The sequence below is a fragment of the Schistocerca americana genome, chromosome 1 (genome assembly GCF_021461395.2).
Source record: "Schistocerca americana isolate TAMUIC-IGC-003095 chromosome 1, iqSchAmer2.1, whole genome shotgun sequence".
NCBI classification, from domain to species: domain Eukaryota; kingdom Metazoa; phylum Arthropoda; class Insecta; order Orthoptera; family Acrididae; genus Schistocerca; species Schistocerca americana.
The window spans coordinates 703540521-703559071 of NC_060119.1; the positions used below are offsets into that span (position 1 = coordinate 703540521).

Consider the following 18551-nt stretch of genomic DNA (forward strand, 5'->3'; position numbering starts at 1 on the left):
AATTTTGGATTCCACCTTGTAAAGCTGTACATTCCATCACTTGTGTAGTGTTGTAAATGTTTGTTTCTGGCCTCTCGATCCTGGTGACTAAGCCCCTGTTTATACCAAGTGTGGCCTTGGTAGCTGTTCGAATACATCTGTTCCCTCTCGACATCCTTATTAGGGACTTCAGCTACCCACGCCCAACCAGTAGTGTGTCCTGAACCAGCATGCACCCAGAAGACAGTTACCTTTTTCTGGCCTGGCAGACAACACTGCGTAGCAGCTCGATATCAGCCAGATTGATGGAAAAACAGTCTATAAGCTGCACAACAGTTCATTTGTCCTCCATTCAAGATACTACATATTCCTCAACCAGAGATAAAATTCCTTAAGTAGAATAAAGATAAAAGTAGAAATAAGACGAGGTGAAATGAAAAGTGAAAGTAGATCAGAGTGATTTCATCTCAAATCATATAGGCCATATCAACTTGCGCTAATGAATTTCTCAGAAAAAAATATATTGGTCCTCTGTATCATAAGTGTTAAGGAATAAAGTATTTTCATTTTACCTGAATTTTTATAAATGGCACGGCCCTGTGTAAATAACTCTTTAAAACAATAGAGAATAAAAAATATAACTAATAAACCAAAAGTACTGGAGATCTGATTGATGTTTTGCATTAAAGGTCCCTCCTACTGTGTTGAAATATAGTTGTTGTTTTTTGCACTTTCACATTGAGATTTCTGAGGTTGATGGTATCATATACTGCTGTCAAATCTGTAAACACCACCCCTGTAGCTAGTCTTTTCTCAAACCCATCTTCTACATACTGGGTTAGGCTGAGAGCTTGACTAGTACAGGATTTGCCAGGCCGAAATCCTGCTTGCTCCTTTTTTAGGATGCCCTCAATCAGCTCTTTGAATCTGTTTAATATCAGTCTTACAAACAGTTTGTAAGTTGTACACAACAGAGATCGGCCGATAACTCTTAGGATCTTCTGGGTCCTTACCAGGCTTAAGAATTGCAATTATTTTTGCCTGCCTCCAGATTTTAGGGATTCATCCAGTTGTCCAACAGCAGTTCATAAACTCCAACCAGAGCAAACACCAAGATGTATCAGCTGTTCATTTTTAATATCATCTATGCCTGCGGCATTCCCAATCTTTGAACTTCGGATTGCTTCATTCAGTTCTGTTAATGTAAATGTGTGATAGAGTGTTTCATTATTTTGTTCTGGGGACGCATTTAGTTTTCTCGTATGCCCTTTCTTCAGTCTGTGTTCCGCTTTACCGTTTTTTTAGCAACTGGGAGGCTATTTGGTTTGCTGCAACGCCAACAGAGCCTGGTGTACCTGCAGATATACCATTGAGCTTTTTGAGCAGTCTCCATGCTTTCTGACCACTGTGGGTCATTTTAATGCTTTCTACAGTGTGTTGCTACTTCTTTCTTCTATTTCTTTGCCCACTTCCATTGTTTCTGGGGAGATTGGGTTGGCGTCATAGAGATCACAATACGTTTCATATTTCTCTTTTGTCTCTTCGCTGTAGTCTGGAATGTACGATTTTCTACATCCTTTCAGTATACTCTACCATGCACAGTATTTTAAAGCTTTAACAAACTCACTGTAGTTTTCTGGTAGGGGTTGAAGAAATTAGTTTGTTGTCCACTTCTTTTGAGAAAGCTTCCCAGTTAGCTTTTTGAAAATTAAATTTGTTTCAAATGGGGAAACTCTGTTGGTTGAATCACTGGGTTGATTTTGCAGAGTATTGGCTGGTGCTGGGACTTTGGGATGGGATTCAATACGAGCTTTTGACTTACGTTTGCAAGAGTATTGCTAGTGAAACATAGATCTGGATTAGCCTCTTTTCCATCTGCCGCTGTTGAATGATGGAGGATGTTTTGGATCGTGGATCAAATGGGGCTTGTTGTTTTCAGCACACTGTCCACTAGTTTCCCATCTTTGTTAGTTTGTCTATATCCCCAGATCACATTGTGACTGTTGAAGTCTCCAATTATTACATCTGGTATATCCTTGTTTTTCCCCAGCGGTGTACTGAACTGATACAGTAGGCCTATGTTGGGCGGCTTATCTACAGATGTTTGTTACCCTGATTTGGAGACACTATTTCTACACTATTCTGATCATTAGTGCTACCTTCTGTGATTTTGAGTTCATTCTTGACAAAAATTGCACTTCCGTATTGGTTATGGGGAATCTCTTTGATTCGCTGCATGCCAGGTATTCTTGGCCTTGTGGAGTCTGGCCCTCTGTGCGTTTCCTGGAGGCACAGAACATCGCACCTATAATCCTTGCACATGTTTGAAATAAGATCTTGTTTTGCATGTGACAGCCCTTCTGTGTTGAATGAGATGATTGTCAGTGTTGGCTCTGAAAGAAGCCTTTTGTGATCTCTCATTTTCCGCACTCTCATGAGGTTTGTAGTCACTACGTAGCAAGATTAGCTAGTAAAGTGCCGTTGCCCAGGGGACTCCCAAGTGGATATTTCTCACTCCTCTTGAAGGCTCTTTCTTTGTCCCCTATATAGTTGACACTCGCACACTTATGGGCTTCCTTTAACTTATAAATTTAGGATGAAAATACGAAATTTAAGTTAATTTTTCCACTTAATTTTTTTATCCCCCCCCCCCCCCCCCCCCCCCCCCACACACACACACACACACACACACACACACACACACACACACACACCTAATTTGGAAAGTCACAGAACACTATCTTTTCTGTTGTATTACGAGATACTACAGATGTAATTACAAACATTATCTTCTCTACTTCAGCTATCTATATTATGTAAATATTTGTTACTAAAAATGTAAAAAATTGCATCTTTTTCAAGTTTTATGAATTATTTACTTGAAACCCCCTCCCCCCCCCCCTCCCCCTGAAAACTTTTGGAAATTACACAAAATATTGTTTGGTTAATATGTTGTAGTCAGTGCAAACACAGTGGGCAGTATTCTTCTGTGTAAAGTGTTAAAAATTTTTCAACATTCTGCTCATTTTGCATCACAGAATTTCTAGTGTAAAATATGCATGTTGGCAATAGTTTCCAGCGCTCTTCTGTTTATAACAAACAAGTGAGAACTTTCACGTAAACCATTTTGCAATGAGTTTTGTGTTTGGTTTGAACTTTTTGTTAGATACAGTGTCAGTGGGGAAATACAGTAGTGAAAGAGTGAGGTATGTGGACTATGAAAAATAGCACAAGAAGGTGGTGGTTAAGAAAACTGAAAGACACTTCACAGCCGTTGGAAATTTGTCAGAGGTATTGCAGAAATATCTTAGTCCTCAAGTAATGTTACTAGCATGACATCCATTTTGCAGGTATTGCTACACTCACTACAAGAAGAAATTTAGCGACAGTCCACCTGAACAATCAGTCACCTAAAGAAGATAGGCAGATGTTTATATTCCTGACTGTGAAGTTGATGTGTTGAGTGTTAGAATATCTGTTGTAGCCGTTCTACATTTCCCCCCCCCCCCCCCCCCCCCTTTAATGTCCAAGAAAGGTGAGAAGCACAAGAAGAAAACAGCATGTAAAAAGAAAAGTGGAAGAAATTGAATCAAGCTTTACACAAGCAACATCTACAAAACTGTGAAGTGTATAATGTAGATAAATGTGACTTGGTTTCAAAACCTGAATACTGCTATCTCAGCAGCCACCTATACTGAGAAGGTACAGTTACTGACACTTATACCAGATAGGTATTCTAAGCAGCAGATAGCATACACATTTCCTCACATTATTTGATTTCAAAAGTTCATAAAATAATGAGAAAGGTATTTGGGCACACCCAGATTCTTATTGTGGGCATCCGTTGCAAGATGATACGATTACTGTTGCTTTGGAATATTTCCTAAGTGTGACAAAGATTGCAGCAGGCAATGTCCTAACCAGGCTGAATTTATCTCTGTTAATGAAAATTGTTAAAAAGGTAAAAAGATATGACAAGATCAATAATAGAAGCGTATCTCCTAATGAACAAGGGGAACCCGAATTATTGGTCTCATAAAATTCTACTCCCAAAATGGATAAAATGTCAGCCAGTGAAGGAAGTATGCACATGTATCTACTGCACTAATTTGAATCTTGTTTGTTTCGCATAAGCAGCGTCGTAGGAAGGCAGTACACAGAGGTGGACCTAATGTTTTTGTGTATGTGTCAAGAGGCACAAGATAAATGTTGGCTGCAGGAGTGTACAATGTGTCCTGGTGCTGAAGTGATGACTGTTGAAGCATTACATCTTCAGTATACTGACAATGACATAACCTATGCGTTGTGGGAGGGAGGAGAGTTGATGAAGACAGTAGAGCCAGAGAAGTTTGTTACAGAGGTTAGGCATTGAGTCATTAAAGGAATAGCCGACCATTGTATCCGGAGGATTCAGAGACAGGACATAGCAGAAGTAAAATCAGCCACATCCCAGAATACTGACACATTAGTTCTTCATTTCGACTTTGCTAAGGACTGGTCTGTTGCTTTGCAGAACAAAATTCAAAGTTATCAATGGCACACATCACAGGTATCAATATTCACATGTGTTGCTCAGTTCCTTGGAACATCACATTTTGCTATTGTCACTGATCTCATTCATGACAGTGCACATGCATGCTATGCTGTCAACATGATAATTGATAACATAGCATGTAAAAACAATGCATTTCCTAAACATGTGTATGTTACTGATGGCGCAGCATCTCATTTTAAAAACCTTTCAGCTTTATGAGCTTTGTCAAGACTGTAGTACAGGATTTAAGACAAAATAATGGATTTTTTCAGTAACATATCACGGAAAAAGTGCTTGTGATGGGGTAGGAGGTATCTGTAAACATCTTGCAACAATATTTAATCTCCAACCTGAAGCTGTAGATGCTATAAGAGATGCTACTGGATTTGTACACGCCATATCACCATTACTAACAAACATGAAACTCTGAATTCTAAGTGAAAGTACATTAGGGAATTCCATTTAAAAATCAGAGAAGAGTGGTCTGCTGTGAAGCCTATGGTAGGAATTCAATCAAGTAACCACTGAGTTGCACTCCAGAGTGGCACATACATTGCAAGAACAGTTCTCCATGAAATGTGACCTGTTACTTTGTGTGAAACGCAGAGACCACGGTATGCAGGTGCTGCACATGTCAGCCCTGTACTTAGCCATATTTGTAATTTTTCCTTGAAGAATGGTTAGTTTCCTGAATGATTAAAGCACTCAGTAGCACATACACTTTATAAAAAGGGAGAAATGGATAATGTAGAAAATTTCAGACCTATTTCAATGCCATCAGTGTTTGTTAAAGTTATTGAAAAGACTATGTAAGGATAATTGATCATTTTATATCATATAATTTGCTATCAAATGTACAGTTCGGCTTTAGAAGTCATCTAACTACTGAAAATGCTATATTCTTTTTCCTCTGTGAGGTACTATATAGGTGAAACAAAAGGTTTCGAACGGTAGGCATATTTCTTGATTTAACTAAGTCGTTAGATTGTGATCACAAAATGTTGCTCCAGAAGTTGGACCATTACGGAATCTGGGGAGTAGCTCACAATTGGTTCACCTCTTACTTCTGCAACAAACAGCAAAAGGTCATTATTCACAGTCTTGAGAATAGCTGTGATGTAGGATCTGAGTGGGGTACGGTTGAGTGGTGGTGCCCCAGGATCAGTGTTGGGGCCACTCCTGTTCTTTATGTATATAAATGATATACCCTCCAGTATTTCTGTTTGCTGATGTAAGCTTGGTAGTAAAGGATGTTGTGTGCAACAGTGGCTTGGTTTCAAATAGTGCAGTTCATGACACAAGTTCATCGCTTGTGGAAAACAAACTAATGCTAAATCACAGTAAGACTCATTTTTTACAGTTTATAACACAATTCAATAAAACCTGAGGTTTTAATTTCACAGAATAGGCATATGATTAGTGAGACTGAACTCTTCATATTTCTAGGTGTCCAGATAGGTAGTGAACTGTCATGGAAAGCCTATGTTCAGGATCTTGTTTAAAGACTTAATGTTGCCATTTTAACTATTCGAATGGTATCTGAAGTAAGTTATCGTTAGACATGAAAATTAGTCTACTTCGCTTATTTTCATTCGCTTATGTCATATGGTATTATATTTTGGGGTAAGTCTCCCCATTCTAAAAGGATATTTTTGGCTCAGAAATGGGTGGATCGGGCAATAAGTGGTGTAAGTTCACAAACCTCTTATCGACCTCTGTTCGTGAGTCTAGGTATTTTGACATTGGCCTCTCAATATATATATATATTCCTCTCTGTCATTTCTTGTTAACAATATTGGCTTATTCCCAAGAATAAGCAGCTTTCACCCAGTTAATACTCAGCTGAAATCAAACCTGCATTTGGATCGAGCTTCCTGAACTCTTGTGCAGAAAGGTGTGCAATATACTGCTGCATCCATTTTCAGTAAGTTACCACTAGAATTAAAAAATCTTTGCAGTAACCCACGTGCTTTCAAATCGAAACTGAAGAGTTTCCTCATGGGTCACTCCTCCTATTCTGTCAGAGTTCCTTGAAAAATTAAGCTGATTCTTGTTGTATTGTTGATTGCATTTACTTAAACTTATGGCTTGCCTTTTTTGGGTTCATAAACATTTTATTTTTATCTGTTATTACTTTTATGTTGTAATTTCATGCACTGACATGTTCCATGACCTTGGAGATTTGCTCCTCAATTTGGTCCTACAGAACTTGATATGTAAATAAATAAATAAATAAATAACATTAGAAGACTTTGTGGTGAGTCAATTCATTTGTTGTGAGTATGACAATCAGTGGTGGGTGGGACAGGTAATAAGTATCTCTCATGAGCTGCAAGATATAACTATCTCCTTTATGACACTTCATGCTCCTGCTAGCTTTTTCAAATGGCCATCATCAAAAGATCAGTGTGGAATTCCCATTTCCCAAGTACTGTTTCAATAGTGCAGTGTTTATTCTAGGCAATTTTAATTCAGGGAAAGTCATGAAGATGTAAAATCATGACTAAAGATATATATGGATATAAATATTCTGTATCTCATTTTTGTTGTAAAGCAAAAATCAAGCAATGGAAAATCCAGGATGGAATGTAACACATTAGGCAGTGTGGTTTCAGTTGCCTGAGAGTGCAGTCATGTGAGAGAGTTTCATTTGTGTGTGTGTGTGTGTGTGTGTGTGTGTGTGTGTGTGTGTGTTTGTGTTTGTGTTTGACAAAGGCCTTACTGTCCAAAAGCTTCATTTGTGACAGTCTTTTTGTTGCACCTATCTGTGACTCGGCATCTCTGCTTTTGTTATAAAGCTTCTGAACAAAATTATGAATTGTTTTCCCCACTCACTTATAATGTGTTGTAGAGTAAGTATTTTGATTCAGAAATTCCAGTTTTGCATGACATTTGCTTAGTCAGTGTCCGTAATTTTTTTAGAGTAAAGCTGGGTCCACCAAAAAAAATTTCTCACACTTTGCACAGACAAGCATTGCCTACTCTGATTGTATGTTCCCTAAGTACAGTGACCAACTAACATACACTCCTGGAAATGGAAAAAAGAACACATTGACACCGGTGTGTCAGACCCACCATACTTGCTCCGGACACTGCGAGAGGGCTGTACAAGCAATGATCACACGCACGGCACAGCGGACACACCAGGAACCGCGGTGTTGGCCGTCGAATGGCGCTAGCTGCGTAGCATTTGTGCACCGCCGCCGTCAGTGTCAGCCAGTTTGCCGTGGCATACGGAGCTCCATCGCAGTCTTTAACACTGGTAGCATGCCGCGACAGCGTGGACGTGAACCGTATGTGCAGTTGAAGGACTTTGAGCGAGGGCATATAGTGGGCATGCGGGAGGCCGGGTGGACGTACCGCCGAATTGCTAAACACGTGGGGCGTGAGGTCTCCACAGTACATCGATGTTGTCGCCAGTGGTCGGCGGAAGGTGCACGTGCCCGTCGACCTGGGACCGGACCGCAGCGACGCACGGATGCACGCCAAGACCGTAGGATCCTACGCAGTGCCGTAGGGGACTGCACCGCCACTTCCCAGCAAATTAGGGACACTGTTGCTCCCGGGGTTAGGCGAGGACCATTCGCAACCGTCTCCATGAAGCTGGGCTACGGTCCCGCACACCGTTAGGCCGTCTTTCGCTCACGCCCCAACATCGTGCAGCCCGCCTCCAGTGGTGTCGCGACAGGCGTGAATGGAGGGACGAATGGAGACGTGTCGTCTTCAGCGATGAGAGTCGCTTCTGCCTTGGTGCCAATGATGGTCGTATGCGTGTTTGGCGCCGTGCAGGTGAGCGCCACAATCAGGACTGCATACGACCGAGGCACACAGGGCCAACACCCGGCATCATGGTGTGGGGAGCGATCTCCTACACTGGCCGTACACCACTGGTGATTGTCGAGGGGACACTGAATAGTGCACGGTACATCCAAACCGTCATCGAACCCATCGTTCTACCATTCCTAGACCGGCAAGGGAACTTGCTGTTCCAACAGGACAATGCACGTGCGCTTGTATCCCGTGCCACCCAACGTGCTCTAGAAGGTGTAAGTCAACTACCCTGGCCAGCAAGATCTCCGGATCTGTCCCCCATTGAGCATGTTTGAGACTGGATGAAGCGTCGTCTCATGCGGTCTGCACGTCCAGCACGAACGCTGGTCCAACTGAGGCGCCAGGTGGAAATGGCATGGCAAGCCGTTCCACAGGACTACATCCAGCATCTCTACGATCGTCTCCATGGGAGAATAGCAGCCTGCATTGCTGCGAAAGGTGGATATACACTGTACTAGTGCCGACATTGTGCATGCTCTGTTGCCTGTGTCTATGTGCCTGTGGTTCTGTCAGTGTGATCATGTGATGTATCTGACCCCAGGAATGTGTCAATCAAGTTTCCCCTTCCTGGGACAATGAATTCACGGTGTTCTTATTTCAATTTCCAGGAGTGTAGTATGAAATTTTTAGAACAATTTGGATGGGGGTATTTGCAAATTAATTTCTAAATAACCCAAAAATTTCAGATTTTCTCTTTTTTTTCTTTACATATAAATATTTTGACTGTTTAGGAATTTCATGCATTAATGTCATAGCTGACAGTTAGCAGTCCTTCCACTTCATCATTTCTCAAGACAGTTAACATCCTACGACTATTCATCTTTTCAAAACATAATTTTGAAATTCGCAAAAAGTTATAAATTTTTGTAGTTTATTTTTTAAAAAAAGAAGCCAGGTGTGTGTGTGTGTGTGTGTGTGTGAATTCTGCCTCATAATATTGGGAACAAAGTATTTATTCAAAATAAATTCAGATCTTTATCACTTTTGGTTTGTTTATTACAATTTTTCAATTTTCCCTTTTGTTATGACATTTTCACAAATTCTCTCACTTAGAGAGGTCTGTAACATTTTAACAAATAGTCATAAATCAAAATAGTGTAGTTTTGGAGAGGTATCATGTGGAACTTCAACATATATTTTGTAACACATTCACTCTTGACCTGTACGATTTGAGATGAAATTGCCCATCAGGCAACTTCAGCTGTACATGATCCCTAACTGAAAGGGAACTAAGGCATCTAGAGATATAAATTATTATAGCAGGTCAAGTAACTTTATTGAATGCTGCAATACACTTCTGTGACACAGACCCATGACACTATTTTTCAGCATAGTCGCAAAGTCTCTGTAAACAATGGGCAGAATGTTCTACCAGTCATTTAATTACTCAGATATGGAAATCCTCTCATTCATCATGGAGCCATTCAAGAACCTTTGTGTGAAAGTCCTCATGTTGACAAATCTATCTCCCTCCTCCTCCTCCTCCTCCTCCTCCTCTTCCTCTTCTTCCTCCTCCCACCACCCTACAAAATGTTGTTTCAGCTTGCTAGACTTCCTGATAAGTGTCACCCACATGTGTGATGTCTTGTCAAGTTGTTTACGCCATTTCCCTAAGACTGGACATGACATCGCATTTATTCCATATACTGTGAAAATTTCACAGGGAATCCTTGTGGAATGTAGATGTTTTGCCCACATGAATTGTGCTGTTGCATACTTCAGCTTTGGAGTTTGTTTCTAGTTGGCACATGATTCCACACAGCTGTTATCTGTACTGTGACAGTACTCTGTTTGCAGGAGCCTGGAACATGTACTCTCTCCAGCAATGTACCATCCTTGTTGTTCAGTGACCTTAGTGAGAGACAATGTGTAACTTCCTTTCTGAAGTCCCTACATAGTTAACCTGGCCTGTTAGCTAGCTCCATCTTTCCTCTGGTGATTTCAGTACCCATTGTGGGGTGGTGGTACACCATCCAGCTGAAGCAGTGTATTAGAAAAAGTAATCATAGATTTGTGTTTCTGTATCACATTGAACATACTCAACCATGTCTCTTAGACTTGTACTTCAATCCAGTGGAAGGTACATGACGATTTCTGTTACAGTGGTAGATTCCCAGTACCCGTGTCCCTCCCAAACAGTTATGACTGACCACAGTGGACGGTAAAGGAAATTGATTGTATTGTTTTCAATGTTGCTCTGTCACCTGATGCTATTCCTCGGGGGATTATTAACAGTGAACTCTGAGATACAACTACTGCATCAGTAATAGCAGCACAATTTATTATTCCCATTTCTGTGAGAATACTGCATCAGAAACATGATACACGGGAAATCGCTGAAGCAATCAAAGATCACAGGTAGCTGCTCAAAGAATATAATTGGCACTCTCCAACCATTAGTGTTGCTGAACAGCGGCTGCAGGGTGCAGTAAGGAAAGTGCACCCGTGGATTTCAGTTTTCCATTGCCGAAACATTGGTTATGCACTTCTGTCGACGTAGACCTGTTCATCTACATCCAAAACTATACATTCTTAGTGAACTGTCCAAAGTAGTACTTCCCTCTTTTGGGGACTTTGATTTGATGCCCCTTTGATGTGGTTGCCACATATTCAACAGCTTAAAAAGTTCAGTTTGAAGCTCATTACTCACCACGGCCTCAGTCACGCCTCCGAGGATGTGGAATTTAGATCCCACTCTCACCACTTTCGTATTGAAGATGGTGCTGAGCAGACCTTTAAACTTTTTAATAAATATTTGAAGTTGCTTGCACCTAATGAGTGAAACTAGAAATAAATTATGTATATATGCACTATGGTGGTTTATCTGTATATTAATTAAAACAGTTATTGTGTCCCTTGCAGGCAATGTGTACATTTGCTAAAAGTAAATTTTCTTCGATCATCATGATCATCACAGTAGTCTTCCAGGGGGCTCACAACTCTTTTGTTGTCACGTGCATGACAAGCACATGATCATGAGCAAGTTTTCATTTCCTACTATCCTCATGCTGGCAGTCCCTTCCCTTCGCCGGCTATACAATATACTCGTGCTACCACCAGAAATTTTCCAGTGAAATGACTGCCACCAAGCAGCAGAAATTGTTTAGTGTTGTATATTGTAATGCAGGAAATGCATTTTCCAGCAACTTTCACTCAGGTCTTGCATAAGTATAGAGCATATTTTAATAAATGAACTGGCTCTGAAAGTACATCAGGAGTGGAAATGTTTGTATTTCATAGGAAGGTGTAGCTGTACTATTACAAACGTGACAAAGCTTACTATTTGTAACATTTACCTACTACCATATAGGGCTGTAACAGACAAAGACCTTCTCTGATCACTGACTGCCTCAACCTATACTTTTTTGCTGATTTCAGTACACATAGACTCTTGTTGGGTGGAACGAAAATAGGTTGAGGCATTTTAGTTGAAGAACTCCGACCATGACATGTATTTTTAATAACAATTCTCCCACACATTTTAGTGCAGCATATGGAACGCACTTGGGTAAAGGCCTTTTCGTCTGGTGTACTGGACCCCCTTACCTCCATCCAGTAGGGAGTTTGATAATTTGTTCAACAGTGAACATGTGCCACTCATCTTGTCTGTACCACTCTGCCACCCAACTTGATGCCAAACTATATGGACCATTAAGAAAGCTGATTGAAAATCTCCACCGTAACTTCTGATACTGTACCTGCTAAAGATACTGGTACCACTGTACAGGGTACAACTATCAGTTTTGCTCACAGCAAAAAAGACATCACGATTTCCTAAGGATTTACATGTCGAAAACCAGTTCCATGGAGAAATCACAAAATTGCTTTTAGAATACTGACTGCCAAGACTCACTAATTGTCAGAAAGAATATGTGGAAAAATAGTTAGTTACCAAGCGGACCTAAGTTTCCTGTTCCTAGGTACTGGCAAAGGTAAGTAGATCACTGGATGCCAGATGACTGTCCTCTAGCCCAGCATTTCCAGAACTGGGTTTGATGGAACATTGGTGTTCCTTGGGAAGCAAATAAGCACTCCACAAAAAAGTACTGGTATTAATCAAAATTGCATTTTCCCTAATGTTTTGATGCTTCTAATTATTTCTTTAAAATTTTATTATAATCTCTGTGTTAGTTATAATTAAAATTGACATAATCACTAAATAAAACAAGTCTCTCTCTCTCTCTCTCTCTCTCTCTCTCTCTCTCTCTCTCTCTCTCTCTTTTTACTAACCTTCAAAATAAGCAAGGTGTTCCATCAAAGTACCAGGATTCACAAAGTGTTCTGTCAGAGGAAGAGTTTGGGAATCCCTGCTGTAGCCTTCCATCTGCTTCAGAGGCTGATGAGAATGATCACCCTGACCATTACCAAACACCAACGAGAAACATACTGTTTCTCCACCTAATCAACTTGAAATTGTGCTGCATCTTGGCCCCAGGTTCTAATAAAGCCTTAATCAAATGTTGTAACGTTTAGCAGTGAAAGGCATACACCAAATTTTATCACTTTTTAACTGCACCTCGCAACCATTGTCTAGGGGTAGTGTCTTGGACTAGGAAACAAATGTCTTGACATCTGGGTTTGAACCCTGTCACTGCTTAAATTTAGAATGAAAATCAGCAGCAATGGCAGCTGAGGGCTTAAAGTACAGTGAGTCCACCTCATTCTGTCAATGGTCTTGTCGAAGAAAGCAGAGTTGTCGACAGTATTTCAGGGTAAAATCTTGCCCTTGGAGTGGCAAACTGCTCCTAAGAGGCAGAAGCATCGAAACCACTGCATTAAATACATGCAATGTGTATCCAAAGGGCTTGTGGCCTGAAATTGAAGAAGTGTCTTGATCATCTCCCCATTGGCAAAAGATTCCATGATAGTCCCCCATTTGGATCCCTGTAAGAAGACTGTCTAAGGGAGGAACCACGAGAGAAAAATTGAATAACCAACAAAAAGGTAACATTGCGAGAGTGTGAGCATGGAATGTTAAAAGTTTCAGTGAGTTAGGGAAGCTGGAAAAATGAAAGGGAAATGGAAAGGTTCAAAATGGATATTGTGGGCGGGATCAGTGAGGTGAGGTGAAATGGAAATATTTCCAGTCGGGCACATATAAGGTAATATTAACAACACCATAAAATTTTATAACAGGAGTAGGATCTGTTACGGATAGGAAGGTAGGGTAGAGAGTGGGTTACTGTGAACATTTCAGTGATAGTGTTGTCATCAAAATCAACAGCAAACCACTGCCAACCACAGTAGTTCAGGTATGTATGCTGATGTCACAAGCAGTTGATCGAGATAAAGTATTGAGGATATTGAACAGGTAACTCAATATGTAAAGGGATACGACCATCTAATAACAATGAAGAATACAGTAGTATGGGAGGGAACAGAAGACATAGTTAAGAGAATATTGGCATGGTAGTATGAATGAGAAGGAAGAAAGATTGAGCTCTGCAATAATTTCAGTTGGTAATAGCAAATACACTATTCAAAAATCACAAAAGGAGAGTATACTAGGAAAATACATGGAGACATGGGAAGGTTCCAGCAGAGTTACATAATCATTGGACAGACATTCCAAAATCGGATCTTGAATTCTAAGGCGCACCCAGAAGAAGATGGACTCGGGTCACAATTTAGTAATGAAGAGTAAATATAAGTTTAAGAGAATCATCTGGAAGAATCAGTGAGGAAAGAAATGGAGTACTGTAGAGTAACGAAATGCCTTGGAAGTTTTCTAAGGCTGTATGTACAGTAATAATGATTACATCGGACTTTTCAGTTGAAGAGGAATGAATAACGATGAAAAGGGCAATTACAGAAGTTGGACAGACGAACATTAAGTCAGATAGGGTGAAATTGTCTGAAAATTTTAAAAAAAATAAAAATTATGGTTAAGACCTATTCATTAGTGGTGGAAATTCTCTTATTTTAGTTACTATATTTAATGTTGAGAAGTTCTTAACCTATCTCAATAATAATCATTTTCTGGAGTACTGATTTTTTAAACTTTTAGTAAGCGAAAGCTTTTATTCAAGTGAATGGTATAAAACACCTTGTCTTGGTCTTCCGTATATTGTGCATAGTCCCTTCACAGTGACAACTAAAGCAGTGACAAAAGTCAATCTATTATATTTACCTATTTGTAGATACATAAATAAAACATTGCAAATTCTTGGTAGAATGTACACAAGTTTGACCACCTTTCCTTGAGTGGTTCTTTTATGAACAAACATTCGTGAATGCTGCAAAAATGTGAGCTAATGAACACAGCAACATTGTGACAGTGGATACAGAAATAATTTTCTATAATAGTCTACTAGTGGAGTGAGAAGTTATTGTTGGCATTGTCTATACATTAACTTACGAATTTGTCATATTAGGCAATAGTTTTCTTTGTTGCATCATACAATTGAGATCATAAGACTAGTCAGTGTGAAAATGCCTGAAAGTGCATACGAATGTAAATCTGGTTAATTGAAGAAATAGCTTGGAGGTTTTAGAACTTCGTCTCTCAGAACTTTGAAATGGAGAATAAGCATTAACAGGACTAGCAAAATGTGTAAAATTTCCAAAGAAATCTTGATAAACAGAAATCATGCTCGTCATGGTAAAAACACAAGGTGATCAGCCAGGTTTCAGTGGTGAAGAAGGTTTGTTTCCTCGGAATTTCAGAAATCAAATTTGTGTTAAAATATTTTCTCCATAAACTTTGTTTGTGTGTTACTCTTCAGTTAGTATTAAAAAAAATTCTCATGTAGCTTGCTATTTACTTTGTGTTACTGCTGCTCACTTGAACATATGACAATGCAATAATTAATGAATATGCATAGGGTTGCAATAATGAAGCAACACTTGACTAGTGCAACACAATTTTTGATTTGTGCACTTAACGATAGGTAGTATAGTAATAAATCTTCATATCTGTGTTGGGAAAGGACCATACCAGAGCTAATAAAAAGTAGTGAAGCTGGCTAAAGACAGAGATAAGTACAGCCAAAATTTTTGCAAGTGACTAAGTGGTACATAAAAAGGGTAGACTACATTCAGTTGGTGGCAGCCTGTCTTCTGCTGTTAGAATTAATTTATCTTGTAGCGGAATTGGCATAGATAGTTGCTGTGAGTTAGTGTAGGTACAGGTTTATGCTTGACAACTGGAATAAGGTAATTGGTTTCTTTTACCAATCTCTTAAGACGATATAGCTGTGAAACAGTTCAAAGAAGCCTTGAGTCGCATTTCCATATAAGTACCCCAGTCATACAATTATACTTTGTATAAAAACAAAGATGAGGTGACTTACCGAATGAAAGCGCTGGCAGGTCGATAGACACACAAACAAACACAAACATACACACAAAATTCAAGCTTTCGCAACAAACTGTTGCCTCATCAGGAAAGAGGGAAGGAGAGGGAAAGACGAAAGGAAGTGGGTTTTAAGGGAGAGGGTAAGGAGTCATTTCAATCCCGGGAGCGGAAAGACTTACCTTAGGGGGGAAAAAAGGACAGGTATACACTCGCGCGCGCGCGCGCGCACACACACACACACACACACACATGCAGACACTTCAATCTACCCTCAATATGTTGGCAAAAATACATGTTCAAAGCTGGAGGTAGGTGCAAAACATCATCCAAAATTGTAGTAAAGGCTTTCTCCAAAAATTTTTTTTGAACATTTAGTCCAGAAGTCCACTTGAAGTGTAAATGGCTGAAAAAACATACTTGACCTCTCAGCAACAAATAATGCTGAACAAATAGGGAGTATTATGATGCATATGGGGATTACTGACATACAAGATCTTCATTGTGAGACTGAGTACCATAACATCCAAACCCACCAAAAATAATCACAAAATACATTATTTAAAAAAAGCAGTAAAAATTGTTTGACATCTTCCTAAAAGACCATCTTCATTCCTTACAAACCAACCATGTAAGTGTAGACCATATGTGACTTAAATTCAAAGCAATAGTATTGACAGTGATTGAGAGATTTATACCAAATAATTAATAAGAGATGGAACTGATACTTCATGGTACACAAAACAGGTCAGAATACTGTTGCAGAGTCTACAAAATAAAAGCATGCCAAATTTAAAAGAACACAATATCCACAGGATTGGCAAAGTTTCTTAGAAGCTCGGAATCTCGTGATGGTAATGTTACAGATCACGGTGCAACAAAAGCAGAGTTATTAAAAATGGCTTTCTGGAATTCCCACGGCAAGAAAGAGTTAATACCTTCTTGGTGTGATAGTGATGACAATGCTACTGATGACAGTGCCACCCCAGATCACATAAAAAACCGATTGAACAAGCACTTTCTCTGGCAGGCAATCCTTGTCAGGAACAGCCACCAGGCAGCGACATCACCAAACTCATACTTTTGTCATCAACCACTAGATGGCACTTCATTTGGTGAAAACTGTAGCAACGTTGCCCAATTGCAGACAGCCCCAAGTCATTTCCACTGGCTGGCAGCTGTGAGGGACAGCTGTTTCTGAGGTATCGTTGCTAGGGCACAAATTCAACTTGCCAGATGTCTGAGTTTTGAAAGGAACAGATGGACAAGACCTGAACTAAAAATGTTCAGATTTCTATCAAAGATGAAGAAAGATTACAGATGTGGATTTTGAATCCAAATGAATGAATACAGCGGATAAACAAAATAATGTGAACACCTGTACTTACTGGGGAAATTGTTTGTTAATATGGGGTTGGACCCCCATTTGATCGTAATACAGCTGTGATTCTTCTTCGAATACTCCAGTGGAGTGTTATGCCATTCTTCAATCAGAACCTCTTCTAACTCCTGTAGTGATGAGGGAGGCAGAAACCTGCTCCAGAGTCTGCTATCCAATACTGTTCACAAGGGTTCATTAATGTTAAAGTCTGGGGACTTTGCTGACCAGAGAAGAAGCTACAGTTCAGTTGCATGCTCCTACCACAATTGTACTGTCCTGACTGTGTGAAAAGGGTGCACTTGATCACCTAAAATGTTTACATAATCTTTGGCTGTAACACAGCCTAGGAGAGTAATGATGGGGCCAGCAGAATACCATGATATGGCTACCCACACCATGCTTAACTGTTGGAATCCAGCAACCAGGATTGTAGGCTTCTTTTGGCATTTGTGTTAGCGTACAATGATCTGTCATTTAGTTTTGATTTGTGCCCACTATTATGTTCACACGATGTTGTCTTGCCATGTTTTGTGTAGGCTGTCATGACTGATGACAGTTGCTCTTGAAACATTCAAAAAGTTGGCTGTTTTTGGTTACTGATGCTCCAGCTAATTGGGCCCCCACAATCTGCCCTCTTTGGACCTTGTTAGGTCTTTCATTGCACGTTTACCTCTGCCTCTGAATGCAAATACGAAGTGTACACTACTCTTAAACAACCTGCACTGATGCCTAGTCTGTACTAAACACGCACAGTCCAGCGTGACGTGTACCTTACCTCTGTTGTTGACTATCAAACACAACATCCCATTACTACCACTGTTCACATTATTTGGCCTAACCTCTGTATGTTAGTTATTGATAAGAACTAATAAAGAACCCTGAGCACTCGTTACTGCCCAAATTTTATCGAACTTGTATGATGATATAATGCAGCAACTGCTCTTCCTGCACAGAAGCCATATGGGACTTTCAAATGAAATCATTACTGCCATTTGACATTTATTTATGTATTTATTTCGCTATCGTGATTTCGGCTGTAGAGTTACATTCAAATTGAAACCTATAAAATTTGGATAACAAAGTGCAAAGCATAATTTAATAACAGTTGATATACAACACAATTTAAGAAGCAGTACTTATTTTTGTCCTTGCACTTGAAAATAGCTCCACATCTGCAATCGTGATAGTGAAATAAATGAACAATAGAAACTTAGTCTAATTGTGGCAGTGATTTCATGTAAAAAGTATGTTATGACTGGTTCCCAGCCAAGGGAAAATTGTCATATGATATCATTTCCATGTTCTAAAGCCTGGTGCATACTACAGGGAATGGAAGTGACATAGTGTGAAGCCTCATTTACACTGCACCGAATGGAAGCTAACAAAAGTGAATGAGCATTTGGATAGTTCGCCAGCATTCACTGCCATTCGTTTGTACCTGTAAACAAGCGGTTGCACAGGAGAGGACAAGCACAGCTTACCAGCTCTGCAAACACTTTTGTCTCTCTTTTTTAATAACCTTCAAATAGGTT

General features: G+C 39.8%; 1 protein-coding gene across 1 annotated transcript in view; it reads left to right on the plus strand.

Moving 5' to 3' along the window:
- LOC124544960 (probable E3 ubiquitin-protein ligase ATL44) overlaps positions 1-18551 on the plus strand; it is a 51933-nt gene that overhangs the window by 13613 nt on the left and 19769 nt on the right. The gene's annotated exons all lie outside the window — the stretch shown is intronic.